Below are 21,386 nucleotides of genomic sequence, written 5' to 3' on the forward strand. Positions count from 1 at the left end.
ACCCCCACCACCACTGGTCTATGACCCCCCACCACTGGTCTAAGACCCCCCCCACCACTGGTCTAAGACCTCCCACCACTGGTCTAAGACTTCCCACCACTGGTCTAAGACTTCCCACCACTGGTCTAAGACCCCCACCACCACAGGTCTAAGACCTTCCACTGCTGGTTTAAGACCCCCCACCACAGGTCTAAGACACCCCACCACTGGTCTAAGACCCCCCACCACTGGTCTAAGACCCCCCCACCACAGGTCTAAGACACCCCACCACTGGTCTAAGACCCCCCCACCACTGGTCTAAGACCCCCCCACCACAGGTCTAAGACACCCCACCTCAGGTCTAAGACCCCCCACCACTGGTCTAAGACCCCCACCACCACAGGTCTAAGACACCCCACCACTGGTCTAAGAACCCCCCACCACAGGTCTAAGACCCCCCACCACTGGTCTAAGACCCCCCACCACTGGTCTAAGACCCCCACCACTGGTCTAAGAACCCCCCACCACAGGTCTAAGACCCCCCACCACAGGTCTAAGACCCCCCACCACTGGTCTAAGACCCCCACCACTGGTCTAAGACCCCCACCACCTCAGGTCTAAGACCCCCCACCACAAGTCTAAGACCTCCCCACCACTGGTCTAAGACTTCCCACCACTGGTCTAAGACTTCCCACCACAGGTCTAAGACCCCCACCACCACTGGTCTATGACCCCCCACCACTGGTCTAAGACCCCCCCCCACCACTGGTCTAAGACCTCCCACCACTGGTCTAAGACCCCCACCACCACAGGTCTAAGACCCCCACCACCACTGGTCTAAGACCTCCCCACCACTGGTCTAAGACCTCCCCACCACAGGTCTAAGACCTCCCCACCACTGGTCTAAGACCCCCCCACCACTGGTCTAAGACCCCCACCACCTCAGGTCTAAGACCCCCCCACCACTGGTCTAAGACCCCCCACCACTGGTCTAAGACCCCCACCACTGGTCTAAGACCCCCACCACCTCAGGTCTAAGACCCCCCACCTCAGGTCTAAGACCCCCCCACCACTGGTCTAAGACCCCCCACCACTGGTCTAAGACCCCCACCACTGGTCTAAGACCCCCACCACCTCAGGTCTAAGACCCCCCACCTCAGGTCTAAGACCCCCCCACCACTGGTCTAAGACCCCCCCACCACAGGTCTAAGACCCCCACCACTGGTCTAAGACCCCCCACCACAGGTCTAAGACCCCCACCACTGGTCTAAGACCCCCCACCACAGGTCTAAGACCCCCACCACTGGTCTAAGACCCCCACCACCACTGGTCTAAGACCCCACCACCACAAGTCTAAGACCCCCCACCACAGGTCTAAGACCCCCCACCTCAGGTCTAAGACCCCCCCACTGCTGGTCTAAGACCCCACCACCGCTGGTCTAAGACCCCCCCCACCACAAGTCTAAGACCCCCCACCACAGGTCTAAGACCCCCCACCACAGGTCTAAGACCCCCACCACTGGTCTAAGACCCCCCACCACAGGTCTAAGACCCCCACCACTGGTCTAAGACCCCCCACCACAGGTCTAAGACCCCCACCACTGGTCTAAGACCCCCACCACCACTGGTCTAAGACCCCACCACCACACGTCTAAGACCCCCCACCACAGGTCTAAGACCCCCCACCTCAGGTCTAAGACCCCCCCACCGCTGGTCTAAGACCCCACCACCGCTGGTCTAAGACCCCCCCACCACAGGTCTAAGACCCCCCACCACTGGTCTAAGACCCTCCACCACAGGTCTAAGACCCCCACCACTGGTCTAAGACCCCCCACCACAGGTCTAAGACCCCCACCACTGGTCTAAGACCCCCCATCACAGGTCTAAGACCCCCACCACTGGTCTAAGACCCCCACCACCACTGGTCTAAGACCCCACCACCACAAGTCTAAGACCCCCCACCACAGGTCTAAGACCCCCCACCTCAGGTCTAAGACCCCCCCACTGCTGGTCTAAGACCCCACCACCGCTGGTCTAAGACCCCCCCACCACAAGTCTAAGACCCCCCACCACAAGTCTAAGACCCCCCACCACAGGTCTAAGACCCCCCCACCTCAGGTCTAAGACCCCCCCACCGCTGGTCTAAGACCCCCCCACCACTGGTCTAAGACCCCCCACCTCAGGTCTAAGACCCCCCCACCGCTGGTCTAAGACCCCCCCCACCACAGGTCTAAGACCCCCCACCGCTGGTCTAAGACCCCCCCCACTGGTCTAAGACCCCCTCCACCTCAGGTCTAAGACCCCCCACCACTGGTCTAAGACCCCCCACCACTGGTCTAAGACCCCCCACCTCAGGTCTAAGACCCCCCACCACTGGTCTAAGACCCCCCACCTCAGGTCTAAGACCCCCCACCTCAGGTCTAAGACCCCCCACCACTGGTCTAAGACCCCCCACCTCAGGTCTAAGACCCCCCACCACTGGTCTAAGACCCCCCACCACTGGTCTAAGACCCCCCACCTCAGGTCTAAGACCCCCCACCTCAGGTCTAAGACCCCCCACCACTGGTCTAAGACCCCTCACCTCAGGTCTAAGACCCCCCACCACTGGTCTAAGACCCCCCACCTCAGGTCTAAGACCCCCCACCTCAGGTCTAAGACCCCCCACCACTGGTCTAAGACCCCCCACCACTGGTCTAAGACCCCCCACCTCAGGTCTAAGACCCCCCACCACTGGTCTAAGACCCCCCACCTCAGGTCTAAGACCCCCCACCACTGGTCTAAGACCCCCCACCTCCGGTCTAAGACCCCCCACCACTGGTCTAAGACCCCCCACCTCAGGTCTAAGACCCCCCACCACTGGTCTAAGACCCCCCACCTCAGGTCTAAGACCCCCCACCTCAGGTCTAAGACCCCCCCACCGCTGGTCTAAGACCCCCCCACCACAGGTCTAAGACCCCCCACCTCAGGTCTAAGACCCCCCACCACTGGTCTAAGACCATCAGAGGAGCTGGCCCCCGGTAGCCCCCAGTCCCCAGGACTGACCAGGGGCCCGCAGCACCTAACCTTCTCTGTCACCAGTAGAAGCCTGTTTGTCCAGGAAAACCCAGTTGTTTTCCTTAACCTACCTGCACCTTCGCAGGGTGACCCGACACTGCCTCAAAGGCTGTGATACCTGCCCCATCCAGTCCTGGGGTCCTCCCACGCACAGGCACAGAGCTCCCCAAGCAACACAGAGACACAGAGGCATGTCCCCCGGGAAGCTCTGCAGCCGGGAAGCTCACCAGTGACCGCCCAGGAGTTTCTAGCTGCTTTGAAACCTTGGAACCTCCAGGTTTCACCTGCGTGTGTGAACACACATGTCCTTGGAGGTTTTGTGGGTGCTCAATCACACCCAGAGGTCCTGCTACCTGCTGCCGGCAAAGTGCCCGAGGGGCAGATCTCTGCGTGGACCCCAGAACACAAGAACTAAGGAACCTGCCGGACCAGACGCGAGGGAGCCAGGCTGCGGAGTGGAGAGAGCCCTCACAGCCACAGGCTTTCAGGGTCTCTGACGCTGATGGTCTGTGCCAAAGGGCTTCCCGCTTTGCAGCTGGGCGGCCTTGTACAGGAGGCTGGCTTTGCCACAGCCCACGGGCCTAGTGACCAAACCTTGGACAGGCTGGGGACGGGGACCCTGGGAGCGAGGTGAGGCCAGGGCGAACTGTCTCAGAGCTCTGTTCAGGGTTCTGGTGAGGGCCGTTCACTACGGCCGCACCTGCACAAGGGTTCCTCCCACCCGGGCGGATCAGAGCTGGGTAACCCATCCCCGTGGCACCGCGCTGGCCTGCCTGTGTCTGCTGGCACCCAGTGCCTCCGCCCCCCACGTGTGCTCCTGGCCCTCTCTCCTCCCTCCCCCTCCCCTTGTTCCTCTCCCCCTCCGGGTTCCGTCCCCCCTTCTGATCTTGGATGACCCCCAAGATACACATGAACTCCTTTAAGGATAAGACGGAAGGTGTTCCTTGCGGCGGGCCCCTTGCAGCGCCAGCAGCTGCTGAGGGCCGCCCTCGTCCTCAAGGCGGCTTCCTGCAGAGCCCGGGTCAGCCTGCGAAGGCTGCTCTCCAGCCACCCACCGGCGGCCCCTCCGGGACAGCCAAGCTGCCGGCAGGAGCGCAGCAAAGATTCCATTCCAAGTCATGCTGCTCCCACAAAAAGCATTCCTGGGCCTGACCTTCCAGCAGTAAAATGCTTTTCCAGTGGCAGACGGATCTGACCAGATGGCCAAACGGAGCTGGTGAATCTTAGGGAATGAAGAATTATTTCAGTTAAAGACAATAAAAAAAGATGCTACCCAAAACAGACTCTGCTTCCTACCCAGTTCGTGAGCACTGATGATAGGGTTTATCTCTAACGCACTTAGAGTAACGCGCACGGGGTGAGGGCAGGTAATGCAGACACCCACCAGGACCCCAGAGTGGGCGCCGGAAACCCCCCAACGCCGCAGATGACAGGTCAACACATACAAGCTCACTCCAGGGCCACAGCAGGCACGGGACTTTGAGGTCAGGTCCCCCTCAATGTCTTCTCCGGCCAACTTCAATCGTCAGGATGAGGGAGGGGCATCGGAACTGAACCTGCTGACTGCGGTAGCGCATGGTGTCTCTTCAAATGCCACCCCTGCTTTGTGACAGCATTAGGTAACCAGAGTATAACCTCAGCTGCTTCTCTCATCCCAGCCCTCATAGAGAACCCATAGACTTGTATGGTTCAACCAACAGCACGCAGCAACATGTCTTTTTTATTTAAGTGAGAGGAGGGGAGACAGCAGGACAGACTCCCACATGCGCCCCGACCAGGATCCACCAGGCAAACCCCCATCTGGGATGGATGCTTGAATCAACCAAGCTATTTTTAGCACCTGAGGCTGACATGCTTGGACCAACCAAGCTACCCTCAGCAACCAGGACCGATGCTTGAACCAATCTAATTGTTCTGGGAGTTGCACTCCAAGAGGGAAAAATTCACCTAGAATGCAATGTGATTTGTGTACCCTGAAATTTAAGAGCTCTACTCTGGCAAGTCACAAAGGGCTTGGGGTCTTCCAAAAGCTCTTTGAGAGATTACTGTGATTGCTCAGTGGGAAACACACAACCCTCCCCGGTGGGCTGAGGCTGACTTTGTGAGGAATGGGGTCAGCAAGAGATTGATGGACACACATGGCCACACATGAAACAAAGATCATATTTATCAGTCATGACACCAAGGCAGGAGACCGTGGAAGAGTCCTCCCTCATGTCCCCTGGTCTACCCATGGTCCTGTCGCCCGGCACCTGCCTGGTTGGAGGCTAACCCTAGGGGCACCGAGGACGCAGGAGCCCAGAGAACCAGACACTCACTCAGGAGTTAAAGAGCAAATTCCAAGGGCTGACGTTCTCTGGCCAACAATGACTTCACATTCTTGGGAATAAACTATTGACCAGATGTGCAAAGAGAAGACCCATGTGCAAAAACAAGCCCAGAGACAGAGAAAGGACTCTGAACCCAGAAAGATTTTCACAGACAAGCCTGCCCTGTGGGACGCAGCTGCCAAACCCTGGTCCCCCAAAGCCCACCGAAGAGCAGGAAGGGTCACACCTGGCTGATGGCGGAGGGAGGGGGTTGTGCTTTGGACACAGCCCCAAAGACAGTGTGTCCTAAGCAGATAACTTCCAGGAAGGTAATACCTTTGGGCTCCACGTACTTGGAAGTCCAACTCAGATATAATCACTGTCTGGAAAACTGGCTTTTTCTGCCCTGGCAAGAGTCTCTTCTGTCTGTTTTAAATTTAAAAAGCAATAAGTGTCCTAGAATGTTTAGAAAATATAACTGTATATCCCCTTCCACGGGTCACAGCTTCAGCAAACCTGAAACAGTTTGACTCTACATCTTGCACTGGCAGCTGATATCTACAGAAAAAGAAACTGAGGCAGCAATTAGGCAAGAAGGTGGTGGGAGTCAAGTGTTTACCAACAAGGACTGGGATTTTCAGCTGTGAGCTCCTTGGGGGCAGGACATGTCTTGTTCTTTTCATCAATAGCATCACGGTACCTAGCACTGAGTGGGAATTTCAATAAAGGTCTGATGAATGAATGAATGAATGAATGAATGAATGAATGAATGGATAGTTAATACAGCCTTTGATAACATCTTCTCTCCTGCAATTTCCAGCCTAGTCCTCTTCCCTTATCTCCATTCCTGCATCTCTAAATATTCTCTAGCCTTAACTCATTGGGTGAGCTGGAATTATTTTGAAATTAAATCTAAATTCATCGATATCACATCACCAAACCAGCCTCCCTGCCACAAAGTCACTGCTTTCTGTAGAAGGTGCCATCCCCTTTAACAGTCACCCCATAAAAAACCTTAGAAAAATCCCCTTAATCTCTGACCTCCCCTGAACCTCCACATGTAGTCCGATACCCAGGCCTCCTGTTTTTTCAGAGCACCCCGTCTGCCCTTCCCCGTCCTGCCTTCTGGCCCGTTCCCATCTCCAGGCTGATGCTTTATCCACTGCGCCACCACAGGTCAGGCCTCGTTCCCATCTCCATCACGAACCCCTCACATAGGCATCACTGCTCTGCCACGAGCTCTGGGCCTGGGGTCCCACCTACAGAGTCCTGTTCTCAACCCGTGGAATAAAGGCCAAACAGCCTACCCCGACAGTCAATGTCCTTAAAATTCCTGTGCCAACTTACCATTCCGGTCAACCTATCTGTCCTTCTCCCGTCCTTGCAAATCTGCCCGTTACAACGATCTCATCTGTAAAAGGCACAGCCTCTCTTCTCTGTCTCTGGAGATGAAACCCTCACTGCAAAACTCAGCTCAAGCCCTGCCTCCCTCTGGGACCACTACCCTGGACGGGACCACTCCTATAGGGAACCCAACCCCATTGCATCTCCCCTCCATGATGGTGCCAGGGTTCTCACCTTGCATTCTTACGCTCTGCCTCATCTTTGAGCCCTGTGGTCCTCTGTGTTCACTGTGATGGTATCGGCTGGTCAGTCCTAGCTTAGGTCTGATCTCTGGGGTGCTGGCACCAACCACAGTCATTGGCACCTTGTCTTTGATGGGTTATTATCCTGTGACTACAGATGTCCCGATTCTCGCATTCCTCGGGGGTGTGATCTGTACTAGATCACTTACCACACAATTAAGTAATGTTTGTCTTCTCCAGTTGATGAGAAGTTTCTGAGTACAGTGATTCCCTCTTATCTTTTTATCCTCAGCACCTAAGCAAATAACACTTGTGAAGTAATCATCACAGCTACCATTTCTTCTGCAGACAACATCCTCCGGGCAAGCTGGCTGCTAATCCTCTCAGCCCCTCGGGCGTTACTGTCACTCTCTCCATTTCACAGGAATGGAAGCTGAGTCTCCTGGAGTCTAAACACCCTGCCCGCCGGGGAGGTGGGGTTCTCATCAGGGCTGTAAGTGTCTGGCCCACACTCGGCCCCCTGCACCCCCTCTCTGCTGTCCTCCACCCCCCTCCATTTCCCTCATGCTCAAGAACAGTATTATGCTCAAGCAGAGGCACAGAAAACCATACATTCAGGTCACAGAGGCACCTGCCAACACAACGTGACTTGAGGGACACAGCAAATGCGTGGTTAGGAGCCACTGTCCCACAATCTTGTGTGTGCACTTTAACTGACAACAGGTGTCACCACCAGAGGGTGATGTTGTTGGTTAACTAACACATAGGCAGAACTTACCTGACACCTTGAACATTCACTGTCACCCGGTCATAAGAAAGACAACGAGAGGGATAAATTTCACTTCTTTGAACTTGACCTAAAGGTTAAACTTACACCCAGACAGCTGTTGATGAATATCAATTTACTAATCTACAGACATTTTCATCTCCAATTAGAATATTAGTTTCTTATTAGTTGAGACGTGAACCTTCAGGGACAGTAGCTAGCTTCAGTTATACCTGCTTTAGTTACATAAGCCTATTGTCAAAGAGTTCATGAAGAGCAAAGGCCGGAATTACACAGAAAAATATAAAAGTAAATGTGAAGAAAAGCTCAAATTTAAATAGCCACTTTGGGTGTCTTTTTTTTAGACAAACGTCTGTTTCAAAACAGCTGAATCGTTTCTTAACCAATGGCAAAAAAAAGAGAGAGAGAGAAAATGGTTGTTTAATAATTTAGTACTTGCATACATGTTTGCCCCTTGATATTCTAAAATATACTTAAGAAAAATGTGGTTTATTTCACTGGATTAACTGACCAGATATGTGGTTTAGTAATGTTTATAAACACATGCTTAAAAACCTATCTATTTCCACTAGCTTTTCAGTATACTGTATTGCTGCTATCATTGCCAAGAATTCTGTAACGTTTCTGATTTGTTCAACCAGCAGTGAAAGAAGCCATTGCTTTTTTATGCGTGAAAACGGCAGGACTCTGGAGCCCTTGTCTGTGTGGTGAGATGGCGAGGTCGTGAAAACGGCAGGACTCTGGAGCCCTTGTCTGTGTGGTGAGATGGCAAGGTCGTGAAAACGGCAGGACTCGGGAGCCCTTGTCCGTGTGGTGAGATGATGAGGTCGTGAAAACGGCAGGACTCTGGAGCCCTTGTCTGTGTGGTGAGATGGCGAGGTCGTGAAAATGGCAGGACTCTGGAGCCCTTGTCCGTGTGGTGAGATGGCAAGGTCGTGAAAACGGCAGGACTCTGGAGCCCTTGTCTGTGTGGTGAGATGGTGAGGTCGTGAAAACGGCAGGACTCTGGAGCCCTTGTCTGTGTGGTGAGATGGCGAGGTCCGAGTCACAGGAATAGCGGGGTGCCTGTGCACGGGCACCAGCCGGTGGTGAAGACACGTTAGAAAGCAAACACAACGGGGGAAATACTGGACGCTGCCCTGCATGCTGTGATCCAGTCCGGGTAGCTTGATCCCACGCCTGCCACCTCGCTCTAAGTCAGGATCCACCTGTGCCCACTGGAGGTACCTTCCAATAAGCATCATCTTCTCATCCTTAAAAGACGCTCAGATTATGAAACTGTTCATGGCTTCATTACCTGCTTCTGTGTGCTGCGTGGATAGATTTCCACACTGGCTGGAGCACTGGAATAAATGCTCCTAAGATTCTTACTTAGCAGTGACACGACTTATCCAGCGATAACTCCTTAGCCGGCAAACAAGAACAAAATGCGAAGCTAAGCCTCGCCTGAGCTGGAGCTTTGTCGCAGGTTGCGACAGGAATATCACATGCTCGTCTAGAAGCCCGAAGATTTTCAAAGTACCCCTGAAAAGGTTACTCATAGAAATAAATTACTAAGCTCCCGGAACATAAGCCAGTTGTCTCAGGGTTAGCGGGACCTGTCTGGTCAGGGCTCTCTACGACCAAAGGTGCCAGCAATTCGGACAAAACTCTCAGGGAAACACAGGGATCCATGGTTTCCAGAGCATGGAAAGGAAAGAACGGAAGGGAGACTTGAAGCAGCCTTCAAGAACAGAGCCTAAGGTTCAGAAAGGAGCCCCCTGGATTCTCCTCCTGGCTCAGAAGAAGGAAAGAGGCTGAACACCAGAGGTCTTCGGAGACTTCTTCCTGAGCTTCGAGGCTGTCCCCACAGATGACTGTCCCCCTGCTGGAGGGGATCTTCTCTTCCCAGGAGGTCCTGTCCGGGCGCAGACAGACCGGCCACCTCCGCCAGGTGCTCCCGCGGAGCAAGTCTGTCAGCCCCACGTAACTGACACGAGACGGGCCGGCTCCCTGGGCCGCCCGTCGTGGGTGTTTCTGTGCCGGTGAAATGCAGACCTCTGGGCAAACCGTGCCACATGCTTCATCTCCAGCCGAGAGAAGAGGCCTCCACCTGCCCTGGTGCTGCCCAGGCCTGTGCCCCCGGCCGCCCTCAGAACCAGCGCGTCTGCCGTGTGCCGGGCACAGAGCGGAGCCAGGTGAACAAGTTCCCAAGTGCGATGCTGTCCAGATTCACGGAGTCAACGTCCTGAGGCTGCTGTGCGACTGAAGCGATACCGACCCGGGAGAGGGGAAGAGGTGCATTTTCACCATGCACAACATCCAACAGACAAGAACAGAGAAAATGTCGTGACCGCTCACTCACCCATGATCCAGAGTCAACAACTATCGCAGTCTTTTGCTGATCATTCTTCATTTTTGCACACACTCCTCCTTCTCCCTCCCTCCCTCCCTCTCTCTCTTTCTCACTCTCTCTCTCTCTCATGTGCAAGCAGGCACACACACACACACACACACACACACACACACACTTTCTTCTGCACTATTTTAAAGCACATCTCAGACGGCATGTCATTTTGCTATAAACACTTCAGAAGTCATCTCTGAGAGCCCCGTCTTTTCCTGTGACCACCATACCAGTGTGACGCTCAACAGAATTAACAAGGGTCCCTTACTGCCAGTTAGTACTGTATCTACTTTCTATTCAGATTTCCCAGTGGTCTCACAGATGTCATTTTCCATCAGTGTGTTGGAATCGGGATCCAAAGTAGCCACGTTGCTATGGTCGCCATGTGTTAAGTAACTTACCATTCCTCTTCCCTCCAGCTTCTTCCAGTCCCACTGCTAAACCCAGAGGTTGAAGCAGCACAGGGTGCTTACTGTACTTGAGCTGGAGCCTTTAACCTGTTCAAAGATGAACTCGGTGTGTACCCTTCACGACATTTGGGGAATTACACGGTGTGAACAAAACTGGAGACCCGTGCTCCTCACAGCCCTTCGCCTTCCACTCTCCGTCCATTTCCCCACGACGGACGTCCAGTGGTTCTGTCCAGCCGCCAGTCTCTGCTGGCCGGTGCCCTGGACATGTTTCCAGATTTCCTCCTTTGGGCAATGTCTCTTCGCCGTGGCTTCCCACACCGACTTCAAAAAGGGATGGGGCCGATGCCCAGGCCATCTGCTCTGGTCAGGTCACAGTGGGTGGGCTGGGCAGGAAACGTCCTCCTCATGTTCATACAGAGAACCGAGCTTCTGGAATCTCAGCGTTGCCTAACAGGGCAAGCAGCAGGAAGGCCATCTGTCTGCAGAGACCTGCGGTACGCTGACGGGGTAGGCCCCAGGCAGAGCCTCTGTCCCCACCTAAACCGGCAGTGCAGCTCTGATCCCGAGCCCGTTGCCGCCGGCATCGCTGTCTGTCCCGTGCCTGCGCCGCTGGCTGTGTGGCAGGGCCAGGCGCCACCTCCGTGGGGCTCAGTGTCCATGGGCTTCTGGCATGGACAAACCACGCCATTTGCTGCTAAGGGGATTTATAATGGAGTTATACTTGAGGCTCTGTTGTGACTTAACAAACCACTGAGGTTTGTTAACAAATCTCTGAGGAAAGGCCACAACCTTCCAGATGGGCTGAAGTGGCTGTCAAGTGGCTGAGGCGTCAAATGGCAGTGAATCTGGGTTTAGGATCTACTTGGTGCTATTATTAAAATAATCCCAGCGTCTGGCTTTCATTGTTTCATTTGTTTTTCTTTAAGGGAAGCATTTTGCCACATTTCCCTCTGGTCTCTTCCCTCTACGGTCACCGGGCGGGTCCAGGGCCTCCGCCGCCTGACGCTCGTGGCCCACCCACCGCGCCATGCCGGGCGGGTCCAGGGCCTCCGCCGCCTGACGCTCGTGGCCCACCCACCGCGCCATGCCGGGCGGGTCCAGGGCCTCCGCCGCCTGACGCTCGTGGCCCACCCACCGCGCCATGCCGGGCGGGTCCAGGGCCTCCGCCGCCTGACGCTCGTGGCCCACCCACCGCGCCATGCCGGGCGGGTCCAGGGCCTCCGCCGCCTGACGCTCGTGGCCCACCCTCTGCACCATCTTGCAATGCCGTGTCCACAGGCGAGTCCTCCCTGAGGCTCTCTTCTCTGAAAATAAAGGACACTGATGTGTGGTTGTCCGCCCGGGGCTGTCACTCCCACATAAAGCAGCTTCCATTGGCCTTTCCTGGTGTCACACTGGAAAGTTGAGGAAGGCTGTCCCCTCTGGAGTTGACTGTCCCTTGGTCCTGATGCTCCTCTAGGCCTCTGAGCCACTTCCCAATAGGAAATAGAAGAAGCCCATCCTGACACCGTCCCAAATGCCAAGAGGGAAGAGCTGTTCGTAGGCGGCGGGGAAGTCGAAGGCATTATTACAATGCCTTTAAAACTCCATTTCCCTCCACATCCAGATCGAGCCCAGCAAATAATTTATTTTGAAGTTTTTTAAAGTTTCCAATTAAAAAAATCTTGGGAAGTAGTTGACCAATATTTAGTGTAACCATGTTTTCCAAATAAAATTCCAGACTCATGGTCTGATAAGCCTTTGTATACCTACCACGCTATTTAAAAATAAAATGTATTGTCTTTTTTTTTTTTTCTGTTTAAAAATAGTAATCCCAAATGATGTGGAGATGTTTACTCAAAATCTGGGTACTCTTGTTGATCAATGTCACCCTATTAAATTGAATTTTTCAAATAAATAAAAAGTAATCCATGCTCATTTTACAGATGAAGGGACGGTCAAAGAAAAAGCAAAGCGTCTGCAGACCCACCACCCAGAAATAACATCTGTTAACATTTTGATCCAGATTTCTCTTTGGTTTCTATCTATAACTGAAGATAATTTTTATTAAGTAATATGCTGTATCTATATAATTTTGTATCCCAAATTTTCCAATTAAAGTTGTGTCACAAGCATTTTCTCATGTCATTGAAAATTCTGTGTAAACCTTACTTTCAACAACTGTATAATAGTCTGTCTTTGCAAATACCATAATTATTTTTACCCACTATAGATACCGTTGAAAATTTAGATTGCCATCATTTTTTGCTATTAATAAAAATACGGTGATAAACATTCTTATACATACATCTTTTTTCACACTTCTGCAAATTTCCATAGCATATCCAAGCAGCAGAAATGCTACATAATGGGATAAAATCTTTTTAAAACCTCTCCACAGCCTGACCAGGCGGTGACTCAGTGGATAAAGCATCAGGCAGGAATGTGGAGGACCCAGGTTCGAGACCCCGAGGTTGCCAGCTTGAGCATGGGCTCATCTGGTTTGAGCAAAGCTCACCAGCTTGGACCCAAGGTCACTGGCTCAAGCAAGGGGTTACTCAGTCTGCTGAAAGCCTACAGTCAAGGCACATATGAGAAAGCAATCAATGAACAACTAAGGTGTCGCAACAAAAAACTAATGATTGATGCTTCTCATCTCTCTCTGTTCCTGTCTGTCTGTCCCTGTCTATTTCTCTCTCTGATTCTCTCTCTGTCTCTGTAAAATAAATAAATAAATCTCTCCACAAACATCACCAAATTTTTTTATGGAAATACCTATTAACTTATACTTAACACCTGTTCCTGACGGTACCCACAAGAAAATGTTTTAAACCAGCACTGTTACAGATAACTTGGAAAGTTGTAAAAATATATTTATCAAGCACTTACTATGTTTTACACATGCAGGAAACAGGTGACCGGCCCATATTATTCAGCTAAAGGTTACACCGTGCAGTCTGCTTTATTCTGACGCTGACCATTGTGCCACTCCAAAGATTTCTTAGCAAGGGTCCCAGCTGAGGGTCTGTGAGAGGATCAGTAACCCTCAGGACAGAGCCTATGCTGCCATGCGTCTAGGACAGACAGCTGGCCCTGGCTGAGACCCCTGGCCAATGCCAGGCTCTCAGCAACACTGCTGAGCTTGGGAATGGCAGAGAGAAAGGACACCATGGCGAGCCGGGTACGCGGTCATTCTGGAGCACACGTGAGACTCCAGGGGCCCCTGCACAGAAGTATGTTCCTTCGTGGAAGAAACAGAGGACTGGGGCCTCAGAAGACGTACTAGTGGACGCTGAGGTCGCTGCAATCCAGTTGAACCGAAAGCCATCATGACCTAAACAAAGGTAACTTTCACCTTTCCCTTCAGGGGAGTGGATGTGGGGCTGCTCAGGATACTCCAACTCTGGACGCTCTGCAGCTGTTCAATGCTGCCGGCGTCACTCACGGCCCAGGGGGGATATGGGGCCCCAAAGCCCCCTGAGCTCCATTTGCCAGGCTGAGCATCTCTGTGCTGTATCCACCCCCATGTGTCTCAACCTCACATCCTACCCCACCCCCACTGCTTCCGCAGCTCAGACAACACTATCCCATTTGCCACTACTCAAAGACCTGGTCCCCAGTGTCTCCCTTCTCAGTGGCCACCCTATGAACAATTACCATTCCCAATCCCCCCACTGACCCCCCCAGTGCCCTCCAATGTGATTTTACCTGTTTTGTTTATTGATCAGTTCCAAGTGTCTAAAACACTCCTGGCAAACAGCTCTCAGTAAGTATCGGTTGAATTGAATGAGATCACAAAACGGGTGAACTATGGAGCTGATTAAGATGCGCTGGCTACCTTTTACAATGTGGAAGCTCAAAGCTCGAGAGGTGAAGGGACTTTATCCAAGATCACCTGCAGGTTTTCTCTCCCCTAAGTGCCCTAACTTCCATCACTGGCCGGGAGGCCTTCCGCCCACACAAAACTCTCCGCCAGTGAATCCAATGCCAGAGCGGTCCAGATCTGGTTCACGTAAGGGACAACAGCTATAAGAGATGACTGAGCAATCCGCTTCCAGGGTCAGCTCCAGATCAACCTCCAACTCCAACCGTGGGACAATCTCTTTCTGCGCAGCGAGTAGACTATATACCTCTCCTTTCCACCCTCCCAAGAGCAACTACTCTAACAACCACAAAGCCAAACCCAAGAATCCACCTTGTGAGTAGTTCAAACCCACCACTGACCCGTCCCCTCTTCCCTTTTGCACGTGGCTGGACACTGGAAAAAAACACGCCAAGCAATGAGACAAAGTGAGCTGCCTCCGGGGGTGTAGGGGGTGTTCAACCCGCAGCTCATTGTAAATGCCCCAAGGTCATAAACACCTTCCTGAAATATTTCCCTCTTCCCTCACTGAGCACTGGCGGAGAACAAACACAGGCAATATACGATTTTGGAGCAGACTTATTTTTTTCCATGATCTCTGCTCTCTTTTCTTCTTCTTCTTCTTCTTCTTCTTCTTCTTCTTCTTCTTCTTCTTCTTCTTCTTCTTCTTCTTCTTCTTCTTCTTCTTCTTCTTCTTCTCTTCTTCTTCTTCCTTCTTCTTCTTCTTCTTCTTCTTCTTTTCTTCTTCTTCTCCTTCTCCTTCTCCTTCTCCTTCTCCTTCTCCTTCTCCTTCTCCTTCTTCTTCTTCTCTTCTTCTTCTCTTCTTCTTCTCTTCTTCTTCTCTTCTTCTTCTTCTTCTTCTTCTTCTTCTTCTTCTTCTTCTTCTTCTTTTTTTTTTGTATTTTTCTGAAGCTGGAAACGGGTAGAGACAGTCAGACAGACTCCCGCATGCGCCCAACTGGGATCCACCCGGCACGCCCACCAGGGGCGACGCTCTGCCCACCAGGGGGCGATGCTCTGCCCCTCCGGGGCATCGCTCTGCCGCGACCAGAGCCACTCTAGCGCCTGGGGCAGAGGTCAAGGAGCCATCCCCAGCACCCGGGCCATCTTTACTCCAATGGAGCCTTGGCTGCAGGAGGGGAAGAGAGAGATAGAGAGGAAGGAAGGGGTGGGGGTGGAGAAGCAAATGGGCGCTTCTCCTATGTGCCCTGACCGGGAATCGAACCTGGGTCCCCCGCACGCCAGACCGACACTCTACTGCTGAGCCAACCGGCCAGGGCCATCTGCTCTCTTTTAACAAGCAACTTATTGTATAGGTTAGATATATACAGTATAAAACAAAATAAAATCCTGACATTTATCAAAATTGAGAACCGCAAATGTAAAAGCTATAATATAAGTGTGTATTCTGGGATTTCAAATGTAAGGTCAACAGTCCCTAAGAGATCAGTGTGTGGAATTCAGTGGTCTGTGAACCCCATAAAATTGTATACACACATGTGTGAATATATGAAGATACATAGATTTTTTTGGGGGGTGCAAAAGGATCTTTCAAAAAAAAAATCTTTGAGAACCAGTGATTTTTGATACAGTCAAAAGTTTTAAAACCCGAATGGGTGTGGGTCAAACTTAACTTCTTAGTGTACAATGCAAAATTTGTCATAATTATACTTACAACATTAATTCTTTCTTTTTTGAGAGGTGTCAGTATTGAGACACAATATCCTGGCTAAATACTTAGTTTAGTTAACCATAAACAGAGAGTAATAAATCATTTCCCAACTGCAATTCCTTGTTGGTCATGGGACTCTCCTATCAGCCTTTAACCTGGCCTGTCTCTGCTTCTCTCTCAGGCTTATGCAAAGCAACACTTTGCAGAGTAGATACGCTGAACTACGTTTTTTGGATAAAAAGCCTGAGACTCAGAGAGCTATGTAACTTATTAGGCCCTTTGGCTGGTAAATATAAGAGCCAAGATTTTTAACACAGACCTAGCAAGTCTTGAAGTTTGTGGGTTTTCTGACAAGGTAAACCATTATCTTTTGAAGTTCATATTCTGTTTTCCAAAATCAGGATTTTCAATTCAAGTTTCTCCTTTAACAGTGGGTGGTTAAACCAGAATATTTTGTACCAGCAATTCTATTCACCAACTGTATTCATGAAAGATTTTAAAACATTGCTAGTTCTGACATGGTAAAAGTCGTCGTAATATATTTTCTCTAACTTTGGCTCAGAATAATGAGTCCAGGGCGGTCTAAAGCTGCAGGAGCCGGTTCGGAACTTCCCCTCCTGAGGACCCTCCCTTTGGAGCCACCGGAAGCGGCCTAACGCACGTGAGAACTTCTCCGAGTCCAAAACGGCAAGCTCGGCTCTGCCGCCAGCTTTCCCGAGAGACCCAGGGGACTGGTGCAGGCTCCTGCTGCCCCTTCCACAAAACGGGAGTCCCACCACCACCCTCCCACCGGGACGTGTGGGGGCAGCAGAACTAGGGCCTCCGCCTCCCCGGTGGCAAACGGCTTAAAAGAAAAGGGAGGACTGCGTGTGCGTGTCATGAGGTGAAGGCTCCCTAGGAGAAAATGATTGGGGAAGGGAAGGAGACACCATCAATAGCTTTAAAACAGACAGTATTCGAGATGGGAAACAGCACGCTGGTGGCTCTCTCCACCCCACTGCCGGGCTCACGGTGGCTGTCCTCGGGGTGCATCTCTCTCGGGCCCGTGAGGCCTCAGGCATCCCTCAGGATTCATGAACTGCGAGTCACCATCACAACTTCCAAGTCGCTGGGAAGCATTTAATCCCAGACGCAGCGATCTGCTCATTTAGCAGGAGAAAGAAAGGAAGTGGGAGGCTTGGCTCGGCGGCCGGGGCTCGGGACGTCCCAGCACACAGGGGCTCCAGAGACGTCTGCCTTGATGGAGATGTTGGAAAGCACTGCTTGCTCTGCCGTGGCCAATCACAGTTTCCAACACGGCTTCCAAAAACCCATCTTGTGTATTCGCTGGCAGGCCCGCTGCTAAGTTATTGGATTCTAACACACTCAGGTCAAATATCAGTGTGTGTCCTTATAACTGAGTCACCAATGTCGCAGGCTGCCAGAGTGGCCCAGCCACCTCCTACTGTGTCACTCACTACGTGGGGACAGCCTCATGAGAGTCCAGGCGAAGGCTGGCCTGCCTTAGTGTGCCCCCTCCTTAGCAAACTTGCTTCTTCACACACAAATGGGACTGTGGACATTTCCTTGCCAATGACAACTCTCACCCATGTTGATCTACCCTGGAGAAATGTCATTTCTAAATCACCACCAAGAGTTTAACCAGCGTTCTCAATGGAAGGAGACCGCCCCCTAGGGAACAGTTTGGAAATTTGTGGAAGATTTTTTTTTTTTTTTTTTTTTTTTTGGTAATTATGAAGATTAGGTGTTGTGGCATTTAGTGAGTGAAGGCCAGAACGCATGAGACAATTTTATTCAACTTTTCAATTTCCTACCAAACAGTTACATAGGTAATTTGTTTATAGTTCTCTGAGCCTGGAACCCAACTCCACTTTTACATATAAATAGAAAGTATTTTGCACAGTTTTAAAAGACACTGAATTTTTCAAGAATGCAACCATTGGCCCTGGCCGGTTGGCTCAACAGTAGAGTGTTGGCCTGGCGTGTGGGGGACCCGGGTTCGATTCCCGGCCAGGGCACAAAGGAGAAGCGCCCATTTGCTTCTCCACTCCCCGCTCCTTCCTCTCTGTCTCTCACTTCCCCTCCCGCAGCCAAGGCTCCATTGGAGCAAAGATGGCCCGGGCGCTGGGGATGGCTCCTTGGCCTCTGCCCCAGGCACTAGAGTGGCTCTGGTTGCGGCAGAGTGACGCCCCCGGAGGGGCAGAGCATCGCCCCCTGGTGGGCAAAGCGTCGCCCCTGGTGGGCGTGCCGGGTGGATCCCGGTCGGGCGCATGCGGGAGTCTGTCTGACTGTCTCTCCCCGTTTCCAGCTTCAGAAAAATAAAAAAAAATAAAAAAAAAGAATGCAACCATCATCTAAGTCAAAGAGAAAACTGTATTTACATCTTTGAAGCATTACCAAAGGTCATTCATCATTTCAAAATATGGCATCAACAGCAAGCCAGATTATAGCCCAGCAGTCGCTAATCCAAGTCGTGTGTCTGTGTGTGTCATTAGCGGCCACATGTAATATGGAGTTAGTGTGAGCCTAATCAGTCTTTTCACGTGGCTGTGTCTAAGCACTTCCTTCCATATGGAAAACAAAACTGTATTATTTTATTATACATTATTTTCTTTTTATTTGTCCTTTATCACCCAGGGCACTATACTGATTCTTCAAATTAAACTGTGTAGCTGAGTGACATGGCCTATGAATATGAGATAACAAAATATTTGTTTATAAAAGAGTCTTTGTTTGAATCAGATTTCAATACTGTTGTGAACCATGAAAACTCCTTTAGGTTAAATGCTAGCTAATTCAATGGTCTTTAAGGATTTTTAGATGGAGTGTGAAATTATTCCTATTTAATGGTGCCCTTTAAGGAGCAATGTTATGACTTTCTAATATTCAACCACATGTACCCATGAGAATACTATGGGAGGGTTTTTTTGGGGGGTGGGGGGTTGCATTTTTCTGAAGTGAGAAGCGGGGAGGCAGAGAGACAGGCATCCACGTGAGCCCGACCGGTATCCACTCAGCATAGAGGACGGTGCTCTGCCCATCTGGGGCATTGCTCCATTGCAGCCGGAGCCATTCTAGCGCCTGAGGCAGAGGCCATGGAGCCATCATCAGTGCCTGGGCCAACTTTGCTCCAATGGAGCCTTGGCTGCAGGAGGGGAAGAGAGATAGAGAGAAAGGTAAGGAGGAAGGGTGAGAAGCAGATGGGCGCTTCTTCTGTGTGCCCTGGATGGAATCGAATCTGGGACTTCCACATGCCGGGTTGACGCTATACCACCAAGCCAACCAGTCAGGGCTTAATGGGAGCTTTTTAAAATTTTTCCAATATTTGACCTGACTGGTATTGACACAGTGGACAGAGCATCGACCTGGGACACTAAGGTCCTGGGTTCAAAACTCCAACATACCTGGCTTGGGCGCAGGCTCACCATCTTGAGCACAGGGAGCATGTCTATGATCACACAGTTGCTGGCTTGGACCCAAAAGTCTCTGGCTTGAAGCCCAAGGTCGCTGGCTTGAGCAAGGGGTCACTGGCTTGGCTGGAGCTTCCCAGTCAAGAAACTGGGAAACTGATGAAAAAGCAATCAATGAATAACTAAAGTGCTGCAACAACGAGTTGATACTTCTCATCTCTCTCCCTATCCTGTCTGTCTCTCTTTCTCACATACACATGCACACACAAATTACCAACATCTGAATCCCTACCCTGAAAAGCAAAATCAAAATTTAAGAATCAAATGCAGGTGCTTTAACCTTAAGACGAAGCCTAGCGGAGTGATTCTCCCTCCTGATCACATATTGGGCGGTGCCTCCGAAGGCAGCAGCAACCCCAGTAAGAAAGTCAGAGTGAGACCCAGGCCACGTTATTTTCTCTCAGTACCTCTAGCCGATTCTAACCGATGACCAGTGTTGAGAATCACTCTTCCATACAAAACCCGGTACTCTGAGAAGGTGAGCCGGCGGTCACGGAAGCCGAGGCGCTCTGGAGCTCAGTCCCCGCCCGGGCTTTGCGTCTGAGCCACCCCACTCACTGCTGTGCCCAGCTTGCCCCCCGCCCCCGGTCAGGGGCGACCACAGCAGCACCCGCCTCATGGGATGCGGGGACTGAACGAGTCACTGCACGGGAAGCCTGCGAGCAGCACCAGCTGTCCTTCGCTGCCGCCCACTGGGAATTGGACACACACCGGAAGACCGCTCGCTATTGCCCCCTGAACGAGTCACTGCACGGGAAGCCTGCGAGCAGCACCAGCTGTCCTTCGCTGCCGCCCACTGGGAATTGGACACACACCGGAAGACCGCTCGCTATTGCCCCTCCCTCGGAAGCAGCGTGCAGTTGTCACAGCTTATTCACATCGGCTTCCACGATGATGTCCTATTCTGACTTAAAACTGCTTTAAAGCGACAAACAACCATCTTTCAAATGTTCATTTCTCTAGCCTCGCTCTTGATTTAGACTAAGACACTGTCAGGCCAGGCACCCTGCGTCCCACAGTGCTCCGCTGCCCGCCTCCGCCCAGGGCCGAGGTCCGGAGCTGGGTTAACCCCGGGAGGAAGAAAGTGTCCCACAGTCCTTTTCAAGGAAGCTTCTCAAGCATTTTGTTCAGTTTCCAATACATTTTTTTTTAAAGAGCACGTTTCAATATATATGAGGTCTGAACAAAAAATTAGGTCTTTCCGACAATAGAGAGATGGAAAAAACAACGAGACTGCAGGAATCTGAGGCCGCGGGGACTCCAGGACGAATCTAAAAGGGGAAGGTGTCTACGGGATGGGACGGGACGCACGGGGCTGACTGCACGGAGGAAGCCCGGCCCACGGCCCCTACCCCGTGCATGACTCTTCAGGAGGGTTTTCCTTGCACTCCGCAATCCACTCCCCGGACCTGAGAACATCATCGAAGTCCTCACTGACGCTGTAGCCACGCTCACCCGCGACAGGAAGATGAGCCAGGGCCCCTCGCATGTTTAAATCCCATATTGCAACAGGGACAGTGATTCGCATTCTCTTCTTCACTTTCTCTGTTTTAGTTCGCAACAGCGTGTATATAATTGTGTGTGTGTGGTGTGTGTGTGTGTGTGTGCGTACAATTTTATAACCTGAGTGGTCTGCACCTCCTAAGATGTAAGGAGGGTCATACACTCTGCTTTCCACCAGGTCAGCGTGACACCCCAGAGCAGGAGAGGTCACACGCTCGCCCAGGACCCAGCACCCCACCCACTCCCGGGATGGCGAAGCTGCTATTTTCTTACATGTTTGACTTTCCCTTCTAATGTGACTCCATTTCTTCTGGAATAAGAGTTGGCAAACTTTTCCTATAAAGCTGGAGATAGTAAATATTTTAGGCTTTCTGTCTCACAGTCAT

This window comes from Saccopteryx bilineata, chromosome 12 (assembly GCF_036850765.1).
Source record: "Saccopteryx bilineata isolate mSacBil1 chromosome 12, mSacBil1_pri_phased_curated, whole genome shotgun sequence".
NCBI classification, from domain to species: domain Eukaryota; kingdom Metazoa; phylum Chordata; class Mammalia; order Chiroptera; family Emballonuridae; genus Saccopteryx; species Saccopteryx bilineata.